Source organism: Myodes glareolus, chromosome 1 (genome assembly GCF_982192425.1).
Source record: "Myodes glareolus chromosome 1, mMyoGla1.1, whole genome shotgun sequence".
In the NCBI taxonomy this organism is placed as follows: Eukaryota; Metazoa; Chordata; class Mammalia; order Rodentia; family Cricetidae; genus Myodes; species Myodes glareolus.
In genome coordinates this window covers 65,860,844-65,881,742 of record NC_142026.1, presented here as the reverse complement: position 1 = coordinate 65,881,742, position 20,899 = coordinate 65,860,844, and the positions used below count along the sequence as shown (strand labels likewise).

Below are 20,899 nucleotides of genomic sequence, written 5' to 3'. Positions count from 1 at the left end.
CAGGAAAAAATGAGCGGTCTCACCCAACAAATTGGCATGCCAGTGTGATTGACTATATCCACATAAAACCCGAGAAAGCTTAAAAAGGAAATCTAGACACCAAAGATCAGAGTTAAGCATGGCTTTTTGGTAGCAACATTTTCTTTGTGGGGGGGCTCTGTTTGCTAAAAGCAAGCAGAGGGATGATTCCTTTAAGAAAAGGTTTCCTGCCCTGACTGCTCTTGGGAACGGTGAGGGAGGAGGAGAGGGAGTGGGGGGAGCGGGAGGGTATTGGGAGGAGGGGAGGAAGTGGAAAGAGTGTTTTCAGATACTTGAATAAACAAGTCTAACGAAAAAAAAATAAATAAATTCACATAGGCACAGCCTGTGAAAAAAAATAAAAAAAAATAAAGGCTCAAAAAAAACCCCACAAAAAACAGAAAAAAATAGTAAAGGTTTCCTGGCTCAGTGGTAGCAGCAAAAACTTCACAGCTCCTTTAAGAAGGCTTCCTGGTTCATACAAGCACAAAAAGCTCTGACGTTTTTTGGGAGGTCTGTCTATGGAGCATTTAAATGGGGTTTGTGACTAGAGTAACAGAACTTGTTTAATCGCAACACAGACCTGATATGACCAGACTCTGTATCTGGGACAGAGAGAATGGCTCTCAGAGTCAGTGGACACGTCTCCTCTACATTGGACTGGGTGGAGCCAACAGGCAGTGCTGTGGAGTTGGTCCTAGCCATACCTGCTTAGTGTTAACAAAAAAGTGCTTCTTGTCAGAAAATAATTACAGATACACAATAAAGACAGATTCAGATAAAAAAAAAAGACCTCTAAATGTGTCACAGTATTGGATAAATATATGTAACTTGGGAGAGAGAAGAAAAACAGTATAGAGAGTTATAAAAATAAGAAAATCATTAAAAAAAGAAAACAAAGTCTTTAAAGAGACAGAGTAAACTTATAGAAACAGAAATAGAGCAAGATAAATAAACCAATTAAAAATACAGTATATACACAGAGAGTCTGGATTATGTGTACTATTGTGTTTTCTTTAAATTATTTGACTGTAAAGGAGCTAAGTACAGACAGACATTTCATTGTATGGGCTGCTAATCTAAACCAACTAGAATCGATAGAGCCATCGTGCTGCCTTCTGTGACGGGCAGAATGTCTGGCAGACTCTTGCATGAAGCAGGAACCGCAAAGTACGGTATCATCTTTAGGCAAGTTCACAGAAGAAAGCAACTAATGGACGTTGACATTTCAAAGCAGAATGAATCTTCAACTTTCCTCCTTTATGGAAAAGTCTGCTGGAGACTATGGGCCTGTAAGCTAAATATGGATGCTCTAATAATACAGAAGAACTTTGGGTGACTGTCCAGGCAGTGAGATGTCTCTGCCAATTATAGAGTTTTGGGAGGTGCTTACAATGCACTTCCTGTTAACTTAAGTAATATTATATCCTTCTGAGGTCTTTGATAGAGTTGAAGAGTAGTTATAATTATAGTTTTCCTTAGTTATAATAAAATATAAAGTAGATATAAATATTGTAACTCTAATTCTTGCTTGATACCTGTTTTGTTATATGTAATTTTACTCTGTTAAAGTTAAAACCTTCCTTTTTATTTAAAAAGAAAAGGGGAAATGGTGTGGGAAGTCCTTCTGAATATGTGTTGTTTTTATTGGTTAATAAATAAAGAAGCTGCTTTGGCCTGTGATAGGCAGTATAAAGCTAGGTGGGGAAGAATAAACTGAATTTTGTGAGAAAGAATAAAGAGCCAGGGAGATACCAGTTAGCTGCCAGAGCAGACAGATGCTGGAACTTCGCCCAGTAAGCCATAGACATGTGGAAATACACAGGTTAATAGAAACGGGTTAATTTAAGACATAACTTAGCCAGAAAGATGCTTTAGCAATTAGCCAAACAGTATTTCAAATAGTACACTTTCTGTGTCATTGTTTCAAGTCTGGATAGCCAGGAAGTAATAAACAGCCTCCCTCAACACTTCCCTGTTGTGAATATGTGGCCAGAACCTCTAATAAAGCTAAGGCTGTCTGAGAGAAACAGGACTTTGACTTTTTTCTGTGTTATTAGGACTCACACAGGACCCTGTGAGTGTGGAATTTGGAAAATAGTGAGGGCAAAACAATACGACCTGTCAATTTCAGTGTTACCTATGAATAAGTTGCATTCTATCTTGGCCAGAGATAGACTACTAGATTCCTTTTAGTTTTGTGACTCAGAACCACATGTATGAACACTTGCTTAGCCATGCCATCCCATACTACCTACTGCATATCTAACCAGAACCAGTATAGAGCAAAGAATGGCATGGAGGAAAATCTCCTGCTTGGAGAATCTCATGGTTACCACCTGTGATGGAGAAAATGACATCATAGACTTAAGTTCTGTTAACACATGTAGATTTAATTGGTGATTTTCACAACATATGATATGCTAACTGAAGTCTGTGTTTTTGTGCTTGACACACAGGTAGCTTGCTAATTCACTACACTCCTAGTCTTGATTGGGTGGTATTCAATCGAGGTTGATATGACTCTCAGAGTTGCTATGGCCTTCTAAAGATGAGGAGCTTCCAATTCCTTCTCATATTGTCACATTTGTATTTGTTCTCTTTTCTACTTCAGAAACCATGCTTTCCAATGTTCATGCTGGCAAGCATTTATTCTTTTTGTGTAGCTATAACAAAAATCATAACCAAGGCAGCTTATAAACAAAATAATTTATTTGGATTTGTGGTCCATTATGACATTGAAATATGGCAGGAAACTGTAGGTATTGTGGCAGGAGCAGGAAGCTGAGATCTCTCATTTTGAGCTGCAAGCACAAAGCAGGGAGATTGAATTCAAAATGTTGCAGGACTTCTTTGTCTCAAAGCTTATTACAGTAATGACCTGACTATAGAGGCAATGGCTTCTAAACCTCACCAAACAATGCCACCAACTAGGGACCAGGTTGTCAAACTCCTGAAAGTATGGGGGGCATTTCTAATTGAAGCCACCACAAAGGATAAACTTCTAATGTTTCCAGCTTAGTTTCTAGTTTCTAAAACTAGTTAAAAGTTTCTAGTTGACTTGCCCAATATTTTTGTTTTATCAATGAGAAGTCTCAGCCAGTCTCAGCTCATTTTTTATCCCCAATAACATTTCTAGTTATCAGACCCAATTCATAGCTCTGCAACTGGTCTCATTGAAAGAAATCAAATTTCTTTCTATTTGGAACCCTGAGTTGTTGGCACCACACTTTGGGGTCAAATGGTTTGGTCTTCTGAAAACATATAGAAGTTCCTAGCCTGCAAATCATAATCATCCCAACTTGAATTTCACCCCAGAGTCTCCCAATTCTTGCTTCCCTGATTTTTTTCTGTACAACTGTCCACAGTGGAATGTGAATACAGTAACCATCCATCCATCCACCCATCCATCCACGTGTTCCTGAGCCCTTTCCAGGCACTGTCCCTTCCCACAAAAGTAGGCAGAATCCTATCCTCCCAAAGCTCTAGTTGCAATGGTTTGGATGTCAGACAGAATCTAGAAGGTAAAGTCATGGATTGACTGTAACTACAAATGCAGCAGAGCAAGAGAATGAAAAAGAAGATCTGGAGAGATGGTTTAGGAGTTAAGAGCACTTATTTCTCTCCCAGAGCACCTAAGCTAATTTCCCATCACACACCTTAGGAGTCTTTATAACTGCACCTATCTCCAGCTTGAGAAGACTCCACTGAGTGTCCTGAGTTCAGAAGGCTTCGGAACACACATGGCATGCAAGAACACACAAGCACAAATTTTAAATAAATCTTATAAAATAAAATGAGAAACAGAAGGCCCAGGGATTCTAGTGTAAACAGTTAGGGAAGGCATCCCTTCACACCCCCATATGCTTTTGAGTGTGAGTAGAGATTGGAAGGCAGCCAGGGGTGATCCATTTAGAAATTTGAGAAGAGAGTTGCATACAGGGTGAATAACATGTTCAGCAGCACTGATTAAAAGGAGGTCATGTCATGCAGCTTCTGTCCATCAAGTTTTGTGGACACAACCAGATACACACAAGGAAGCAGAGGGATGAACACAACTGCTTAGGACATAGGCCTCAACATTTCACCAAAAGCAAAGATTTCAAGATTCTCCCTCTCCCTTCTAGCTTCAGTTTTAATTTATTTTTAAGGAATGTTTAAGAGTTTATTGATGTATATAGGTATTTTGTCTTCATATGTTCTTTTGTATTACCTCCACACAGTGTCTGTAGAGACCAGAAGAGAGCTCAGTCTCCCTAGAACTAGAGTTAAAGGCAGTGTTGAGCTGCCCTATGGGTGCTGGAAAATTGAAACAACACCATCTAAGACAATAACCATTTCTCTCAACCCCTAAGTCTTCTTTCCAGCTCCTAGGCTCTCTTTCAGTGGTACCCTCTCCATACTGCTCAACTCACTATTGAATCACTGTTCTACAATGCAGTAGAATGTGGAAATATTATATTTGCTCTTAATGTGCCAGAAAATGTTCAAGTCTTTTACAAATACAATGGAATAACTGTGATTTATAGACATGACCTGGTAAGTTTTATAATGGCCAGCAATCAAAGTGTGTTAGGGCCTAGACACAATGGCAGAGAGACCATGTATACTAATGTATCTCTAATGTTTCAGAACACCATCCAGAAGGACATGGGATCTTTTGCCCTATAAATCTGAAATGCTGAGTTTGAAACTGAAAACAAATGTGTATTGGATCTATGAGTGCTCGTTACAGTCAATGTTCTTTCTGACATCTAGAAGCTAGGTGGGGTGTCTCTATTTTGCAAAAAGATGATGATCATGTATGGGCTTTGCCTAATTCCTGTATTTTGTAACCACATTCGGTTTGAGCTTTTAGTGCCTTTATACATTTATAGCCAGTGTAGACAAACTACAATATTAGAATCTTTTATCTGAACTAACCCTGCCAAGAGAAGGATGTATGGCGGGGTAACTCAGGCAAAGAATAAGAATAAGGTCATATTGTGTGGACCTCAGCATAAATGTAGCCCTAAAAAGTTCTCTGGTACATGGTTATGACTAAATAGAATACAAAATCTTATTGGGGGGGACCACCAGGAAGCCCTTGCTCCGGATCATTGTCTCAGACTTCTAACTCCAGGTGACTTTAGGAGAATCTGACCTGTTAGAGACAACAGAGAAGAATGATTTATCAGATGTCAGAATCTCCTAGCTTATAGAACCAGCTAGTGCACTGTCATGAAACCCACAGTTAGGCTAGGTTGCATGGGCCTCACTCTTTATGAGTTACAATGAGAGCACAGCTGTGCAGGTGCTTATGTCATTATCCAACTATTCTGATGGGTTTATGAGTCTTCACAGGAATGTCAGGGTCCCTAAGGGGAGGAATAGAGAACCTAGGTCCTCCTGACTCTTCAATATCCTCAGTGACTAAGTCTAGACATGTCAGGCAGTTAGTAACAGAAACTACTGATCTAGACAATCATATTATCCTAGTGTAAGGTCCCCGTTCATATTTAAGGCTACATTAAAGACCCTGCAACCTTCATTAACCATGTGTCCTATATCTGAGAAACTAAAATACAGAATAAATACTCCTGTCTCTGGTGAATTTCTCCTAAATTCTAGGACTCCCCAGCCCACCTATCAGATAGGAAATGACACAGTTTCTGATATTCCACTGTCTCTTTTCCTGGAACATTCAGGACATAGATTTGCTTTCTCTCTTCCAATAGATCCTGAGTCTAACACAGGGCTCTCTCTGTTCAAGCTCCCAGAGTTCATACGTGGTAGCCCTGAAGCACAAGCTATCTGACTCTAGTCACGTATCCTGTGTCTCTACCCTGCCCTGAAGGCTTTCTCAGATGTCTGTGGAGCAGGGAGGAGTTGTTTTTCAGAGATTTTAATCTTTGACAGCTGAAGTTGAGAAAACATCTGGTCCAGGAAGTAAAAAACTGGACAGTTAGATTTTACTGTAGCATTAAGCCAACTGCCTCTGGAAAATTTCTGGAGAATTCCTGAACTTCACAGCTCACTTACTGGACAAGAAATCATGTATTTTCTAGTGTGATCCTATCACTTCTCCTGGAAGGTAAAGGACAGAGCTTTGCTTTGTCCCTCATAATAGATCCCGCATCTAACACAGGGTTCTTTATGCTCAGAGAGTCACTGATTCCAAACAATTGTAGCATTCATCTCTCATTATACCTCATCCTGAGCAACGGAAGTTTCCACAAGTTCTTTCTCTTTACTTTCTACCAGCCAGATTTGCCCCTGAAAAATCAACAGGAATGGGTGGTAGAGATGACTCAGTGGTTAAGAGCACTGGATGCTCTTGTACAGCACCCAAGCTCAGTTCCTAATACACATGGACATTGACAATCATCTGTAACTCCATTTGCAAGGGATCCGATATCTGCTTTTGATTTCTTTGGGCACCAGGAACACTAGTGGTGCACAGATATACAACTAGCTAAAATAACTAAACACATAAAAATTAAAAGAAAAGAGTCACCTTTATATAAGAAAATATATCTACATGGTCAGTAACTGTGTGAGAAAGAGAACTACAGGCAGTGACAAAACAATAACCCTATTTGAAGTTCGCCTGTATCCCTTATCCTTCACATTCTGAGATCATTTTTAGACTCATTCTCTGAGACTCATCCTTTACCTACTGGGTCCCTGTGCCTCAAGTCACTCACCATCAAACATCTGGGAAGATAGGGCCATGTTATGTTCTAGACAGGGAATTTAGCTGAATTTGTCTTGCTCCTGATCTCAGGTGTGAGAATTACGTACACACATCAAGTTCTGAGGACAGGTGGTAGGTGTTCAGGAAATCTCAATTTTAAGTCTTTTTATATTCTATCTGTAGGACAGCCTTCAGCAGCAAAGCCTTGGTAGATACTGGCACAGACTCGGCAGTGGAGATCAATGCAGCTGGAGGAACGTAGTATTCTGTGGTGCCAGGAATGAAGTGAAGCAGTGGGGACCAGGAGAGACAATGGGACTCTGATTCCACATTCTACATCTGTATCATAAAACTCTGAAGCCCAGTTCAAACATGATAAAGACTGTTACTGCCACACAGCAGAGAAGGGTCACCATCTCTAAACACTGAGGTACTACTGAATCTGCCTGTGAGTCATTTTCTGGTCTATTCCCAAAGACATGGTTTAGGGGTGGAGGTTACAGAGACAAACAGTGCATGAAAGAAGCCCTTTCAAAGATCAAAGGTCTCAAAGAGGGCATCTTCTCTCCACTGTCTGCACAGCACTGCCAACCAATGCCAACATCACAAGGACAACTCTAACCCCACAGTAAACCTAAGATTATGTATAATACCTATGGAGATCAAATGGTAATAGCCTCTCACAAGATGATAGGGTGTATGAGTCTGAAGGAAGGGTGACTCTCACTTTACCCAGTGTCACAGTGAATTATTAGGATTTTATGAATGTTGAACTTGGAACCTACTGCATGTCAACAGAAATAACACAGTCAACCTAAATGCCAGCTCAGAGTAGATTTGATTCCTTCATGACAGCAACTACTATACACAAGAAAAAGAGCATGGCCTCTCAGTTTCTCTTGGGTTCATGACCCAAAGCACCTACATGGACGCATAGGTTGAACATGGCATCCTTTGATATCGCCAAGAAAACTAGCCTTGTGTCAGAAATAGGATTGAGGGTCTGTTCTGTTTGAAGTAGATCCAGGTTACATCCAGTGGTGGAGTAATAAGGGGCATCTTGGACTTGATCTTAGTGAATACATGAGAGCATAGTTTAGTCTTTGTTTGTGTGTGTGTGTGTGTGTGTGTGTGTGTGTGTGTGTGTGTGTGTAGTGATGGAATCCTGGGCCTTGTATAAGGTAGATAAGTACCGTCCCACTATGCTATACCATGATCTGTGGTTGGAATCTATTTAATTTTGGTTGTAACACAGCTCAGAAGGATACTGTGGCCTTTGACCAGTGACTTTCCCTTTCCTCTGTTGAAATCAGAAGTGATTATTCTGTTTTCACCATGTGGCCTTGATGTTTCATCAATAATACCTAAGACTCTTATCTCCATTGAAGAACAACCTCTGCCTCTCTTGCCATAAAGTCACTCACCCATCTGTATACTCCTGATGAGCTTATCAATGGGGACCTCCAGGGTCGTTATGAAAACATAATTCCTGAGTATCACCATTAATAGCAAACACATACCTGCCTTTTCCTGAGAATCACCCCTCCTTTTCCTCCACACCTCACTACCAATCTACTCTTGAACAAAGCAAAATTGAGTGTCATTGCATGGGAACTGGGGAGAATGTAAATAAAATCTGTCAGGATCACATAATTCTGTTACTCAATAACTCTGACACTGGCCTCAGTAGGACTACAGATGAGAAAACTACATTTCTTTCTGAATGGATATACACTAAGCTTTGGGGTTGAGGCTTTTAGTTTTCTGGAAAGATACAGAAGATGATTTCTAGCTTGTGTGGATCCAATGAAATCTCAGTTTTCCCCTGAGCCTCCAGATCTGGCTCTGCGTCATTTCTTTCTGCCTCTCTGATTTCTCCCAGGTCTGGCCTATGATGTGTGGATATTACAAACATCTCACGAAGTGTCTGGGACATCCCCAGGGAAAGTAAGAGGCATGAGGTAAAACAGATTTCTTTTTGTCACTAAGCCATGTCTTCGTGTTATCCCTTTTCCTTTTATAACATCCATGACCTAGACATAACACTCAGGGTTTTGAAACATGCTCATAAACAGCTAGCCCAAATGATGGGTGAAAGTGTACCATAAGTGGGTGACAACAAGCAGCTCAGAGCTCTGCTACTATGTCTGTTCTGTCTCATGTACAGCCTGACTCACCTCTGATGCCTCTGTAAGTTGGAAGGGGAAGTGAAGTTGCCTGTAATGCTTGTACTCAGTCAGAATAGAACATGTTATTAATTTCACTACTCCTCTTGGGGGTGAAAAATGTCACTGATTGACACTAAAGAATCTCTTGGTTGAGGATCAGGGAAATGGGAAAGCAAACCTTAGATGTTGGCGGGGTTTCTGTCCTGCCCGATTCCCACAATCTTTAAGTCGCAGAGAAATCGCACAGAGGTCTACATTTAGTTATAAACTGATTGGCTCATTAACCCAGGCTTCTTATTAACTCTTATAACTTATATTAGCCCATTATTCTTGTCTATGTTAGCCACATGGCTTGGTACCTTTTTCAGCAAGGCCGGCACATCTTGCTTCTTCTGTGGATGGATCAGGACTTCAGAGGAATGGGCTTCCTCCTTCCCAGAATTCTCCTATTCTCATTGACCCACATCTACTTCATGTCTGGTTGTCCCACCTATACTTCTTGCCTGGCTACTGGCCAATCCGTGTTTATTTAAGATATAATTGACAGAATATAGACAATTGTCCCACACCACTTAGAGTAGAATACCTCTGAGCTGAGTCCTGGCTTTGAAAGTCCAGTTGTGTGAGGCTGTGGACAAGAGCATATTTGATGATAACTGACAACAGTGATGGACACACTCTACCTTGACTTCCTTCATTAATGAATTTAACATAAGTTAGGTAAATTCTTTGCTCCACCAAGCTGTTTTTGGTCAGGACACTGATCACAACAGCAGAAGTAAAGGTGGAACAAACAGTTTTCTGGGAATAGTATAAAACATATTTATTTGGATTCCATGTGATTTCCTATCTTCATATAAAAGTCCTAGAGCACCACATGGTCAAAGAGATACAAGGATGTAGACACAAAAGATGGATCTGCCAGGAGCAGCACTGGCCTCCATGCTAGCATTGTCTTCCTTAGATTTCAAGAGAAAGTACCAGGATTTCCTTTGAAATTTTGCAAATACATGGTTCAGTCTATGGATACCCATACCCAAGATGCATTCTACTTCTGCCTATGGACTAGGAGTTCCAAGAAAAATATCCAATTCTCCTTAGACTCACTAGGGATTGGGTGGAATCAGGAAATCTGAAGAGCCACAGTAAACAGCATGATTGTCCCCACAATCCACTTGTATATAGTTATCAGGTCAGCTTATAGCATTTAAGCCTAGACACCATTCCTATTGTAGCTTCAAACAAGTGCTTTGGGTTTAATTCTCTGCAAGGTTTGACATCTAGACACATAAAAGCATTCATAAAATTATTTTCATGTAATGTCATTTCCATGTGGGCTTAACTTGCAACTAAGATTTCATCCCCACACCTAAAATCCCAGAGGTTGCTTCCATAAGCCTTCTCTGGCATGATGACTGAGTCTTGGGTCTCTGAACATATTATTCTGCCAGAAAAGCCTGTGCAATGCCATGTCATGTCATTTCCCATGTGGTAAAGACAGATTTCCCAGAGTATAATTCCCCAGGCAGAAGACAGGTATTTCAGAGTAATAAGGGAGGATGTGGGCAGAGCTGAAGTATATATTAACCAAAGCAGAAAGTGGGAGTAGCTACTCAAGACCCTCCATATGATGATGAAGTTCATAATCCTCTTACCCAGAACACACAGGGGACGTCGTCTCACATATCCAGAGCATGAAACTTCTGATACAATAGCTCATAGACCTCTACTCCTGACTAATGAGATGAGTGGTGATGACTGCATCCCCTTTCAAAGACATCAGTAAACAAGTCCCTTTCTACCGCTCATAGAGATTTCTGTCACCTTTCTGCTAGAAGTCCTACCTTTCCAGAGCAGACAGAGATAACTAGGCACTTAGCTCAGTTTCTGTGTCAAAGATGACAAATAGAAAGGAAGGGAAGGGGGTCCTCCCTCTTTGGTGTTGACAGACCTAAGGTCAAGAACACAAAGAGGTCATGCCTAGAGTGTTGTTCTGTTATGACATGAGACTTATCATCTTTATTCCTCACTGTGCAGCCTGGGGGACTGAGACATAAAGAGAGAAAAGGGGAGAAGAATAGGTGATTAAAGAGAGAGGGAATGAGCTGTTGTGTCTTCTTCAAATACACGTTCCCCAGCTCATGGGATTCTAGGAGGGTGTCCTACCTGGGAAAAGTCTCAAATAAAAGGGAAGAAGGACAACAGAGTCAATACCAAGACAACAGAGTGTGAGAGCAGTGCTGAAGCTGAATCTGTTTTGCACAGAGGGAGCACGGAGAAGGTGACAGTCCTCATGATAGACCCAACTGCACTTCCATGCATAGATTCCTCCTCCTGGCAGAGGTTCCTGCTCACAGATGAGGAGGCCACTCTCTGAGTGTAGGGGAAGAAGGGCAGCTCAGAGCCTAGAGACATCTGATGAAGACAAGACCTTGAGGGGAGACTCAGAGTTTTTGTTTACAGTTTGAGGGGGAAAGACACAGACAGGGAAGGCACTCAGCAGCAGACAGTTCTTAGTTATATCAGATGGTAAAATGTAGAACAGGTCCCACTCTTTTTTATTCTAACTTAATCATATTGAAAACTATATCCTGAGGACTGAAATCTCAAACCACTAGAGAGTGACTATCAGATTAAACATCAAAGTAGGGAGAGTTGTTAAGATGACACAATGATGTTGGCTACCAAGTCTAAGACATCAGTTAAATCCCCAACACTTGCAAGGAGTCTTATTTCTCTATACATGCTGTACACACACTCAACCATATGCAGAGGCACACAAGTGTGCATTAATATACACATTTATCTCATGGCAAATTATACAAATTCAGAAAAAATCAAACTGTAAGTACACTCCTTGATAACAAGATCCTGGGACATGTATTGACCCATTCATCAGAAGGCGTTCAAGCCTTTATTAGGCATTGGGCCCTCTAAACATGCCAAGCTCATCTTAGGTCTAGTAAATCTCAATTCTAGTGGGCTGAAAGACAGATCTACAAGAATATCTAAATTAGTATTGGGTAGATGTTTCTGTCTCAGCAACAAGCTCCTAAATAAATGACATGGAGGCTTATTATTAATTATGAAAGCCTAGCTGATAGTTTAAGCTTGTTTCTACCTAACTCTTATAACTTAAATTAACCCACTTCTATTAATTTACTTTCAGCCTCATGGCTTTATTACCTTTATCCTGTATTGCCCATGCTGTTTTCCTGCTTCCTCCATCTCTGGCTGGAAACTCTCCACATCTCCACCCTTCTTCCAAGTGTCTCCTCTTACCCCCAAATTTTGCCTAGCTTTTGGCTGTTCAGTTTTTTGTTAAACAAATCCATGTGACAAATCTTTACAAAGTACAAAGGGATAATCCACAATTACTCCATAATATTTCTCTCTTTTGTCAAAATAAAAAAAGAAAAGATTTTACTCTAACATAATAAACTATGAACAATAAAAAGAATTTCAGGTAATAATAACATTTACAATGTCCAGTACATTTTGTATTTGGCAAATTTAGAGAAAATATTCCATTTTTATTCTATCTTGATGAGTCCAAAGTGATGTGGGATGTCCTTCTGTATATGTGTTGTTTTTATTGGTTGATGAATAAAGTTGTTTTGGCCAGTGGCTTAGCAGAGTAAAGCCAGGCAGGAAATCCAAACAGAGATCTATATAGAGAGTAGGTAGAGTCAAATAGATGCCATATAGTTTCCGAAGGAGAAAGATGGCAAAACATTCCCAGTAAGCTGCAGTCTCATGTCAATACATAGATGAATAGAATAGGTTAATTTAAGATATAAGAGCTAGCTAGAAATATGTCTGTGCTGTTGGCCAGTGTTGTAATTAATATAATTCCTGTGTAATTTTTCAGGTCTGGGGGCTGGGAAACAAAAGTCATAGTTTCTCATTACACCAAAGCTCTGTACCTAATTTGCCTTCTATCCTGTCTAGAGAAAACTATAACTATGACTAACTAGTTTCCAACACTATCAAAGACCAACCCCAGAAAGATATAATAAACAGGAAGTGTAAACAGGAAGTGTAGAATAAGCAACTTTCAACACTAAAGTAAATGACAGAAACAACTGGTTTCCTGGACAGTTTTCTCTTCAATGTTGTGGCATCTATCTTTTGCCCATAGGCATAGAGTATCTGGAAGACTTTCCTCTGAAGCATAAATTTTTAAAGGACTGCCCTTACTTGTCTTGGCAAAGTATAGCAGTTTCTTTGCTTTGGGTCTCGCTGGTTCCAATTTGGACAGAATACTGTCAGTAGTCAAGAAAAGGGCAGTTTCTTGCTCAAATTGCTGGTTTTTGCCAGAAAAAAATCCATATAGAGGTTCTTTGTTGCCCATCATCTTTTGTTCAATTAGACTGATAACACTAAGAGAAGACATGTCTCATTGTCAAGAAAAGCATTATGTTATTGAAACATTCTAAATGCCATATTCTGTAGAAACTTTGAGGTGTTTGAAGATCACCTATTTATCTAATATATATATTCTCTGTATGGTTTTAAAAGCATACGTAACAGGACTATAAGTTTGAGAGTTATAGATAATTCTTAACCCGTATTTATTATCCTAAATAACTTATAAGGACTAAAACTTTAAAAAACAATTTTTAATGAGCTATGTAGGTACAATACCTTAAACAAGAATAAAATCATATATACAGTCTAACAAAAATAATCTTAAATTTGTATCAATCTCCAGATGAGGGTTCTATGGTGACATGCAAAATATTCATCAGTATGGTTGTGGGCCAAGGCCGGTTCAGGCACCCTCTCCTCTGTCCAGAGAACCATCTGGGGATCTCTCCTTGGACCGGGGATCCCCTTTATAATCAAGTCTCTTGAAAACCCTAAAATGATTCCCTTAGTTGAGGTATATACTTGCCTGATCCCATATCCATCCTTCCTCCCTCCACCCCATCCCAGTCCCCCGATCTTTCCCCAATCCTCCCCTACTCCCTTCTCTCTAACCCTCTCCCTTTCCGACAACCCTCCCACACCCCCCCATGCACCCTAGGTTACCTGGGACTCTTGTCTATTTCCTACCTCCTGGCGGGTAGCTATATAATCTTCATCAGGTTCATCTTCTCATTTAGCTTCTCTAGGATCACGAATAATAGGCTCAAAGACCTTTAATTATGGTTAGAATCCACTTATGAGTGAATACATACCGTGTTCCTCTTTTTGGGTCTGGCTTACCTCACTCAGTAAAGCGTTTTCTATTTCCATCCATTTGCATGCAAAATTCAAGATGTCATTGTTTTCTACCGCAACCACGTTGGAACACTGGACCTAGCTCCCTAGGTCCAAATGAGAGGCAGAAGGAAAGAGATCATGAGCAAAGAAGACAAGGGCACAGGAAACCTTCATCTGACGTTGGATGGCGATACAGATGGAGACACATATTGGAACACCGAACTGAGCACTCCACAGTCCAAATGAGGAACAGAAGGATGAAGAAAATAAAAAAAGTAATCAGGACTGCGAGGGATGCGAGCACCCACTGATACAAGGGGACTGATATAATGAGAGTTCCCCAAGGCCTGTTGGACTGGGACTGAACGAGGACGTGATCCAACCAGATTCTCTGAATGTGGCTGGCCCGGAGCCTTTTTGAAAAGCCATTGACAATGACACTGGGACTTGCTTCCTCTGCATATACTGGATTTTGGCGCTCCAGTCTGTTTGGACTCTCATCTTCCCTGGACCTGGAGGGAGGGGGGAGGAACTTAAACTTCCCACAGGGCAGGAAACCCTGACTGCTCTAGGGGATGGAGAGGGAGGAGGAGAGGGTGTGGGGGGAGTGGGAGGGTGTTGGGAGGAGGGGCTGAAATGGAAACTTTTATAATTTAATAAAAAAAAAGAAAGAAAAAAAATTGTATCAATATACAAAAGTCTGTGTAAATGTAAAATTTTGAGACTAGTGAATATTTAAAAGTAGACTCAGCAATTTACTCCCTTATGACATCATTTTATACTATAACCCCCTTTTTTTCTTTGACAAAGAAATCCTTGAATCTAATTCCTTTGTTTAGCATTTTTTCCTGACCATGACAAAAAACTACTTGTAGCCAACCCCTCTAAATGATGACAAACATCTATAATCTTTCAAATGACCAAAAGCCATACACCCCACTTCTTAGAAATGTGGTCAACATGTTCCCTAGACTGACTTCTGATGTCTGGGGGCACTTGAATCTTTAGGGGACCCTGTGGAAATTAGGACAATGGTCAATTCCTGGGAGAGTTAGTAATATTATTTGTTGTCCAGTCTCTCTGCAATGGAAAAATGTAAAACTTACCTGAAGTTCTAACTGGAGTATTCTGTGAGGCTGGACCATCTCAGCCAGCAGTCTTGAAACTATCTGGTCACAGATCTCTGATGAAATTGTGATAGAGGCACTCTGACATGCTGGATCAACTGGGTCCCCTGTTTTCATTGGCATCTGGTCCTATTGCTCTAAAAACACATAAACTTTCAAAGGTAACATACATATCTGGCTTAACAGAAGTATAGAATGGGTGGTGTGTACAAGTCAGTTACAGAAAAATTTTTGTTTTATATTTGAGCAGGTAAAATCATTTGTCAACTTTATAAGTCAGCTTGGATTGTATAATCAAACTGCAAAATATGTCTCTATTCATTCCATATGAAGGGTTGACATGTAATAGTAAGTCATGAGAACTCCATATGCAATAAGATTTATCATGTCTCATTTTTATCTCAGTTATGTTCCCATGTCAAGTATCAGTTTACATGTCATCTGTTCTTTAGTATTTTTTTATTTGCTCCCCCATGACTGTAGTCAAAATACTCTTGCACTCATATCTGATCTCTATTAATCTGGAAGCAATCCACAGTCTTTTATTTCCCGTGAAAACAAAGCATAACCTCTCCCCAAATACAACACCTTATCCTAATTCCATTTTGAAGTTAAGACATTTTAAAAATATATAGGTTGGCTTAATTTAGTGGTGTCCATAACCCAATATCTCTTAGCATCTATTATTTTTGTACACTAGCATTAAATACTTCAAAGTTTACAAGACTTCATATAGGATCCAAACTCCCTGTGTATTTTCTATCCTTACAGAGCTTACTTTTCTATTACTTTACTCTTTCTTTAAAAACCTTATTATTTTTAAAGTATTTATTTTTATATGACAATCTATCCCCATTTTTCTTAAACCTATGCACATTGTTAACATGTTTAAATTTTTCATCTGAACTTGTTTTACTGCATATCTGTAACAGTTTATGAAGAAAACTTTAAACTTGTCATTTGTGTTATCACATGGCACTCTGATGGCTCAAGCATACAGGCAGCTGCTTGGAGATGTGTCTCTATACTGCAACTGGCATGGGAGACATGAGATTAGGAAGATACATTTGGCTCTGTTTTGTGTGTTTAGAATCTTTATTTAAGCTTTCTTGGATCTTATGAAGATATACATAAGATCAGATATTGGATACCATTTGTAGTTGAATTTTTCTGTCCAGGCAGCTTGCTCCAAAATGAACAACACAAACACTTATTATTGATTAAGAAATCTCAGCTGATAGGTTAGGTTTGTTTCTAACTATCTCTTATAACTTTTATTACCAATTTTTGTGATTTACTTTTTGCCTTGTGACTTTAGTACTCGATACTGCCTGTACTGTTTTCCTGTTTCCTCTGTCTTTGGCTGTAGACTGTCTATACCTCTGCCCTTCTTCCTAGCATCTTCTCTACTCTGAAAATCCTTCCTAGCCATTGAACATTTAGCTTTTTATTAAACCAATCTGAGTGACAAATCTTCATAGTGTGTAAAAAAAGATTATTACACAACAGTAGTCAGAGAACTACGAACAAAGTGGGAACAGAGAAAAGAAAAAGGGAAAGAAAGAAAGTGCCTAGAACCTCTAGATAAGTGGTTGAGGAGTGACATCTCCTTAGCCAATACACTCTAATATGAGCAGGAGACTGTACTGAGTCCTTCAGATACCTTAGGGGAGAATTCCATATGGGCAAACAATAGGTTCAGGGACACTGAGGGAGTAGAGATCACGTTGCTCACCTCTTCCAAGTATGGTGGTACCACTTTCATGTGCCTAGCTAGTCTCAGTGATAAGTATATGTGCTCAGGACACAGGCTCCATCTTTTCAGCAAATTCAGAGGTCCAAATGTTCATGGATTTCTCTCTTTTCAACTAGCCTCCCTTTTAACCTGCTGGCTGCCTCCCACTATTGCCCAGCTCACCACTGAATCAGGGCCACCCATTTATGCTGAAGGAGATAATGTTCTTATGTTTGTGCACAACATGCCTGAAAATGTTCAAGTCTTTTCCTGGTTCACAGGAGTGATGGTACTCAAGAGCCATGAAATGTCAAGATATGTGGTATCTACCAGCTCATGTATGTTGGAGCCTACACACAGTGGTAGAGAGACAGCAGTCAATAATGGATCTCTCCTGATCAAGATGTCACCAGGAAAGACTCGTGGTTATACATCCTGCAAACACTTGGTACAAATTTGATACCTGAGATAACATATGTGGATTTTTTTGTACACTGTAAGTCATTCCTATTAACCTCTGGAGTTGGATGGGTTCATTTCATTGTACATAAACAGGACTGTCAAGCCTGAATGAATCTATCTTCCATCTACATTCTTTTCTCATGTTGTTGGTTTAGGATTGAGCTCCACATATGCATTGTGGAGACAAACTGCTATAGATCAGAATCGCTCACCTGACTCCAGAGAGAACTTGTGCTGCATAATTCAATCTAGAATGTCAGACTTAGCACAGACTCTTGGGTCTCACACCACAACCATAGACCTAGATTTGGGGAAAGATGAGGAAACAATGGGACCTTCAGTAGCCCTGGCACCAGAACTCTATCCTAGACTCAGATCAGAGGGAGGAAGGACAGCAGAGCTGACACTAGACAGCAGGATTTGGGGGAAGTGCTGGAGCTAATACCTTCTTCAGGGAGGGAGAACAGAGCAGACAGCAAAGGCCATGGAGCCACCCTTCACATCTTTCTTTAAATGAGTCATAAATTGACAGAAACTCCTGTTACACATACCTGTGATGGAGGGGTTCTCTCAGAGATGACTTAGAGTCTCCTGAAGAAGATAGAGACCTGAAAGGAGAGTTGGGCCTTCTCTTTTTGCTGGAGAGAAGAAGATACAACAAGGGAGGCAGAAGCTTACCAGCAGGAAGCTCTTTATTGGCAGGAAGTAGTAAGGGGGAAGGAGAAACACTGGATTTTTCTTTAACCAAGTTAATCACCTTGGCAACTATATTCATAAGACTAATGCTTCCATATATAACAAGATGACTGTTCAAATGAAAAGCAAATTTGTTATGGGACAATGGTCTTTTATCCTTTCACTTGTATTATTTTTAATAAAATGCTATTGGCCAGTACCCAAGCAAAAAGTAAAGGTGGGGCAATGAGAATTGTTGTAAGAGGGAAGTTTCAGTCTACAGTTGTGACCTAGACACAGAGGAAGCAAGATGTGACCGTCTTGCTGAAAAAGGTACTGAGCCATATGGCTAACATAGACAAGAATAATGGGCTAATATAAGTTATAAGAGGTTAATAAGAAGTCTGAGCTAATAGGTCAATTACTTTTATAATTAATGCTGACCTCTGTGTGTTTCTTTGGGACTGAATGATTGTAGGACCAGGTAAGACAAAAACGTCGGTCAACACAAACTGCATTGGGCCAGTGAGATAATTTAAAGGACATGGACACTTGATGTCAGTCCTAATGACCTAAATTCAATCCTCATATCCCACAAACTAGAAGGAGAGAACTAAATAACAAAAGTTGTCCCGTGACCTACACATAGGTACTATCGCGTGTACACATACACATACACTCACTCACACTCATATATCATTAGTATGCACATGTGATCTTCCAGAAGGAGTAAATAAACATAAAAATCAAATTGGGGTATAAAAAACTACAATTTGTTTGAAATCTGAGAATTTGGTAAACTAATTCATGGAGATACAGTGACCTGAAGTGTGCCTTCATTTGTCCATTCTTTCAATTAACCACTGAGTCCTTCATAGGCACTGAACTTTCCGAAAATATCAAACTGGGCCCTGGCAACAAATTCCTAGTAGTGGATTGAAAGACACATGAACAAAGGCATCAAGAAGATACTACAAAGGTACTAATGAAAAATAAGCCAGAGTGTGAAGACCCAGGTTCTATCAGAAAGAGACCATCAGAGGCACATTCCTTGACATACACTGGTTGTGAACAGGGATCTGAGGGTAGTGAAGGGTGAGTCATGTAGACAGTTGAGGAGAAAGTTTTATACAGCGGAAATTATATGTTCAATGCCACTGAGTGCATGGAGGTTATGTTTCTGATTTCTAACAAGTAAGATAGGCATACTGTCTCATATACACCAAGGATGGGTGATGGACATGCCTGCTTAAGACTCAGAGAACCATTTTTCCACCGAACACAAGGATTCATTATTGATATGATTGTTTCTATTTCCTTCTAGCTCCAATTTTAGGCTTCAAGAAGCATACTACCCCTTCCCAACCCGCAATTGAGTTAGTGCCACCCATGGTTACTGAAAAAAAAAAACAATGTTCTTTTACTGGTTCATAATCTGCCAGAGAAGCTTCTAGGCTTTGCTTGGCCCAAAGGGGTACTTCCACTAAGCTACTTAAAGATACTAAATCATGCAATCCTCATTAATTCAAGTATGCTGGTACATGCATATTTTGGCAAAGCAGCAATATATACCATTAGATCTCTGCTATTCTAGAATGTTACTCAGAAAGACACAGGAATTTACATCCTACAAACCATGACTGCAGATTTGAGATCATAAAGGGCCATTATGCACCTCCAAGTAAACAGTAAGTGATTCTTTGTGATCCCTTGGCAAAGTGGAATTTGTTCTACTCTATAGACAGAGGGCAGTAAGGTCTAGCCTGTGCCTATCTCCTCTCTGCACTGTGTCTTCTTATTTGTGTTTGGGTACTTTGTGCAGGACACACAAATTGTAGTACATCAGAAGCTTTTGTTACCCTCAGTTCAGACTCTCTGGGCTCTTGCCATGTGCGTAACCCTAAGAAATGTCATGGGACTTGAACAGGAAGAAGATGAGAAGAGTGTGAAATCCTGGCAGAGTGGTGAGCACCTTGGTACCATGGCTCCAGCGTGGATTCCAGGTAACGCCAGGGAGTTTTTTGATATTGCTTGAATTTGACTACCTACTAGAGCTAACTGGTTTAGCAACGCTTAACTAACTGGTTTAACCTACTAGAGCAACGCTTTATTATGTTTCCAACTCCTGTAGCATTTGCAACTAGCTAGTAGCTGTTGTGAAAACCATGATTAGGCTAAGTAACATGAAACCTGCGTATCTCTTTTTCCTGAGACTCAGAATGAACAGCATAGCTGGACAGGTGCCTAGGCCACCAGTTATAAATCCTTTTGGGCTTATGGCTTCACAGAAAGATCAGGATTCCCAATAGGAGGAATAGAAGACACAGATCATCTTGGCAACTGGTTGTCCTCAGGGGTCTAGCCCAAGGAACTTTCTTCTGCAGGCAAATAGTAGCAGGCAACACTGATTATTAACAGATCCTCAGGCCTAAATGAACTCATTGCTAATATTTGTTTCACTTATAGTCATGGCAAGGATAATTTACCTTGTGTCCTATTGTAGAGAACGTGAGAAATAGCAAAGACAGTGGTTGAATGAAGGTTACACAGCCTTTGTGTGTCAGATCAGAAGCACAAGATGTCTGTGTATAGCCACAGCCCCAACTACTCCAATTCATGAGGACTCACAGGTGTCTGTTGGGGCACAGCATATCTGTGGGTAAAGAAAATTTTATCTTAGGAATCAGCAGCTCACAGGCACAGTCTAGTGCAGCCATCAAAGATAAATGAGCAATAAGCTTTACTATGTAATAAAGCCTCAACCGAATTCTGGACTTCCCCTATCCACTTTTACTACCCATAGGCTCTGAACTTCAGATCATAGGTTTCT

General features: G+C 40.2%; 1 pseudogene; it reads left to right on the top strand.

Moving 5' to 3' along the window:
- The first annotated feature begins 11,155 nt into the window (after window positions 1-11,155).
- On the top strand, window positions 11,156-20,370 carry LOC148123415 (cell adhesion molecule CEACAM3-like; annotated as a pseudogene).
- The last annotated feature ends 529 nt before the right edge of the window (window positions 20,371-20,899 follow it).